Here is a 5000-nt window from a genome sequence, read left to right on the forward strand (position 1 = left end):
GGTGGAAATTGGCCCGAAAACAGCCCAGCGGCAAGCGGAAGCGGCTAACGTTGGGCAAAAGTGACCCGAAAACAGTTCAGCGGGGGAAAACTAAGCGGATGCGGCCACGCGTTGGGGAAAACTAAGCGGATACGGCCAAGAGTCGGTGGAAATTGGCCCGAAAACAGTCCAGCGGCAAGCGGAAGCGGCTAACGTTGGGCAAAAGTGACCCGAAAACAGTTCAGCGGGGCAAAACTAGGCGGATGCGGCCACGCGTTGGGGAAAACTAAGCGGATACGGCCAAGTGTGGGGGAAAAATGGCCCGAAAACAGCCCAGCGGCAAGCGGAAGCGGCTAACGTTGGGGAAAAGTGACCCGAAAACAGTTAAGCGGGGGAAAACTAAGCGGATGCGGCCACGCGTTGGGGAAAACTAAGCGGATGCGGCCAAGTGTCGGTGGAAATTGGCCCGAAAACAGCCCAGCGGCAAGCGGAAGCGGCTAACGTTGGGCAAAAGTGCCCCGAAAACAGTTCAGCGGGGGAAAACTAAGCGGATGCGGCCACGCGTTGGGGAAAACTAAGCGGATACGGCCAAGAGTCGGTGGAAATTGGCCCGAAAACAGTCCAGCGGCAAGCGGAAGCGGCTAATGTTGGGCAAAAGTGACCCGAAAACAGTTCAGCGGGGGAAAACTAAGCGGATGCGGGCACGCGTTGGGGAAAACTAAGCGGATGCGGCCAAGTGTCGGTGGAAATTGGCCCGAAAACAGCCCAGCGGCAAGCGGAAGCGGCTAACGTTGGGCAAAAGTGACCCGAAAACAGTTCAGCGGGGGAAAACTAAGCGGATGCGGCCACGCGTTGGGGAAAACTAAGCGGATACGGCCAAGAGTCGGTGGAAATTGGCCCGAAAACAGTCCAGCGGCAAGCGGAAGCGGCTAACGTTGGGCAAAAGTGACCCGAAAACAGTTCAGCGGGGCAAATTTTTGAAATTTTTTTTGAAATTTTTTTGAATTTTTGAAATTTTTGAAGTTTTTTTGGGTTTTTGGACTTTTTTTGAATTTTTGAAATTTTTGAATTTTTTTGAATTTTTTTGAATTTTTTGAATTTTTTTTGAATTTTTGAAATTTTTTTTTTTTTTGAATTTATTTGATTTTATAAATTTTTTGTGATTTTTTGAGATTTTTTTGAATATTTTACATGGGTGATTTTGACTTGGGGGATTTTCAGGGGGTGGTAACCCTGGGCGTGGCTAGAGCCTCAAAATGCATATTCCCCTATAGGGGGGCAAGGTTTTCAAAAATGGGTGCCCCCTCATGTACACGCGCGTGGGTGTACATGGCCCCGTCGGTGCCAGCGTGGGTGGAAAATGCCCCGAAAACAGCCCAGCGGCAAGCGGAAGCGGCTAACGTTGGGCAAAACTGACCCGAAAGCAGTATAGCTTGGAAAATTAAGCGGATGCAGCCAATTGTTGGCGAAAACTAAGCGGATACGGCCAAGTGTCGGTGAAAAATGGCCCGAAAACAGTCCAGCGGCAAGCGGAAACGGCTAACGTTGGGCAAAAGTGACCCGAAAACAGTTCAGCTGGGGGAAATTAAGCGGAAGCAGCCAAGCGTTGGGGAAAACCAAGCGGATACGGCCAAGAGTCGGTGGAAAATGGCCCGAAAACAGTCCAGCGGCAAGCGGAAACGGCTAACGTTGGGACAAAGTGACCCGAAAACAGTTCAGCTGGGGAAAATTAAGCGGATGCAGCCAAGCGTTGGGGAAAACTAAGCGGATCCGGCCCAGAGTCGGTGGAAATTGGCCCGAAAACAGTCCAGTGGCAAGCGGAAGCGGCTAACGTTGGGCAAAAGTGACCCGAAAACAGTTCAGCGGGGGAAAACTAAGCGGATGCGGCCACGCGTTGGGGAAAACCAAGCGGATACGGCCAAGTGTTGGGGAAAAATGGCCCGAAAACAGCCCAGCGGCAAGCGGAAGCGGCTAACGTTGGGGAAAAGTGACCCGAAAACAGTTAAGCGGGGGAAAACTAAGCGGATGCGGCCACGCGTTGGGGAAAACTAAGCGGATGCGGCCAAGTGTCGGTGGAAATTGGCCCGAAAACAGCCCAGCGGCAAGCGGAAGCGGCTAACGTTGGGCAAAACTGACCCGAAAACAGTTCAGCGGGGGAAAACTAAGCGGATGCGGCCACGCGTTGGGGAAAACTAAGCGGATACGGCCAAGAGTCGGTGGAAATTGGCCCGAAAATAGTCCAGCGGCAAGCGGAAGCGGCTAACGTTGGGCAAAACTGACCCGAAAACAGTTCAGCGGGGGAAAACTAAGCGGATGCGGCCACGCGTTGGGGAAAACTAAGCGGATACGGCCAAGAGTCGGTGGAAATTGGCCCGAAAACAGTCCAGCGGCAAGCGGAAGCGGCTAACGTTGGGCAAAAGTGACCCGAAAACAGTTCAGCGGGGGAAAACTAAGCGGATGCGGCCACGCGTTGGGGAAAACTAAGCGGATACGGCCAAGAGTCGGTGGAAATTGGCCCGAAAACAGTCCAGCGGCAAGCGGTAGCGGCTAACGTTGGGCAAAACTGACCCGAAAACAGTTCAGCGGGGGAAAACTAAGCGGATGCGGCCACGCGTTGGGGAAAACTAAGCGGATACGGCCAAGTGTTGGGGAAAAATGGCCCGAAAACAGCCCAGCGGCAAGCGGAAGCGGCTAACGTTGGGCAAAAGTGATCCGAAAACAGTTCAGCGGGGGAAAACTAAGCGGATGCGGCCACGCGTTGGGGAAAACTAAGCGGATACGGCCAAGGGTCGGTGAAAAAGGGCCCGAAAACAGTCCAGCGGCAAGCGGAAGCCGCTAACGTTGGGCAAAAATGACCCGAAAACAGTCCAGCGGGGGAAAACTAAGCGGATGCGGCCAAGCGTTGGGGAAAACTAAGCGGATACGGCCAAGCGTCGGTGAAAAAGGCCCGAAAACAGTCCAGCGGCACGCCGAAGCGGCTAACGTTGGGCAAAAATGGCCAAAAGCGGTGGAGCAGGGCGGTCTGAATCTATGCATCCACATAAAATGGGGGGTAAACCTGGGGGATTTCCAGGGGGTGGTAACCCTGGGCGTGGCTGGAGACCCAAAATGCATATTCCCCTATAGGGGGGAAGGATTTTTGGAAGAGGCAGCCCCTCATGTACATGCCAAGCGGGGTGTACATGGCCCCTGTGGGTGCCTCCGTCGGTGTAAAATGGCCCGAAAAACAAGATTATGTTACCCGAAGACACGATTATGTTACCGAAAAAACACGGTTGAGCGGGGGCAGTAAGCACGGTTGAGCGGGGGCAAAAAACACGGTTGAGCGGGGCAAAAAACACGGTGCAGCGGGGACAAAAGACACGATTTTGTTACCGAAAAACACGGCCCGTCGGGGGCAAGGAACACGAATATGTTACCGAAAAACACGGACCACGCGGGTTGAAATCCCCAGCCGTAGAGCCGGCGAAACACGGTGGGGCAGGTCGTCTAAGCGTGGAGGCGCCCGTAAGACCGATGCGGGTTGAAATCCCCAGCCGTAAAGCCGGCGAAAAGCGGTCGGGCAGGGTGACTCCGCGTGGAGTTTTGCCCGTAAGGCCGATGCGGGTAGCCGCGCGGGTTGAAATCCCCAGCCGTAAAGCCGGTGAAACACGGTTCATTGGGGCGCCTAAGCGTGGAGGCGCCCCGCAGAGACCGAGCGGGTTGAAATCCCCAGCCGTAAAGCCGGCGAAACACGGTTCATTGGGGCGCCTAAGCGTGGAGGCGCCCCGCAGAGACCGAGCGGGTTGAAATCCCCAGCCGTAAAGCCGGCGAAACACGGTTCATTGGGGCGCCTAAGCGTGGAGGCGCCCGCAGAGACCGAGCGGGTTGAAATCCCCAGCCGTAAAGCCGGCGAAACAAGTTCGGGCAGGGCGACTCCGCGTGGAGTTTTGCCCGTAAGACCGATGCGGGTAGCCGCGCGGGTTGAAATCCCCAGCCGTAAAGCCGGCGAAACACGGTTCATTGGGGCGCCTAAGCGTGGAGGCGCCCCGCAGAGACCGAGCGGGTTGAAATCCCCAGCCGTAAAGCCGGCGAAACAAGTTCGGGCAGGGCGACTCCGCGTGGAGTTTCGCCCGTAAGACCGATGCGGGTAGCCGCGCGGGTTGAAATCCCCAGCCGTAAAGCCGGCGAAACACGGTTCATTGGGGCGCCTAAGCGTGGAGGCGCCCCGCAGAGACCGAGCGGGTTGAAATCCCCAGCCGTAAAGCCGGCGAAACACGTTCGGGCAGGGTGTCTAAGCGTGGAGGCGCCCGTAAGACCGATGCGGGTAGCCGTGCGGGTTGAAATCCCCAGCCGTAAAGCCGGCGAAACACGGTTGAGCAGGGCGCCTAAGCGTGGAGGCGCCCTGCAGTGACCGAGCGGGTTGAAATCCCCAGCCGTAAAGCCGGCGAAACACGGTTCATTGGGGCGCCTAAGCGTGGAGGCGCCCCGCAGAGACCGAGCGGGTTGAAATCCCCAGCCGTAAAGCCGGCGAAACACGTTCGGGCAGGGCGACTCCGCGTGGAGTTTCGCCCGTAAGACCGATGCGGGTAGCCGCGCGGGTTGAAATCCCCAGCCGTAAAGCCGGCGAAACACGGTTCATTGGGGAGCCTAAGCGTGGAGGCGCCCCGCAGAGACCGAGCGGGTTGAAATCCCCAGCCGTAAAGCCGGCGAAACACGTTCGGGCAGGGCGTCTAAGCGTGGAGGCGCCCGTAAGACCGATGCGGGTAGCCGTGCGGGTTGAAATCCCCAGCCGTAAAGCCGGCGAAACACGGTTGAGCGGGGCGCCTAAGCGTGGAGGCGCCCCGCAGTGACCGAGCGGGTTGAAATCCCCATCCGTAAAGCCGGCGAAACACGGTTGAGCGGGGTGCCTAAGCGTGGAGGCGCCCCGCAGAGACCGATGCGGGTTGAAATCCCCAGCCGTAAAGCCGGTGAAACACGATCGGGCAGGGCGTCTAAGCGTGGAGGCGCCCGTAAGACCGATGCGGGTAGCCGCAAGGGTT

The sequence above is a fragment of the Carex rostrata genome, unplaced genomic scaffold, assembly GCF_964058835.1.
Source record: "Carex rostrata unplaced genomic scaffold, lpCarRost1.2 SCAFFOLD_61, whole genome shotgun sequence".
Classification (NCBI taxonomy): Eukaryota; Viridiplantae; Streptophyta; class Magnoliopsida; order Poales; family Cyperaceae; genus Carex; species Carex rostrata.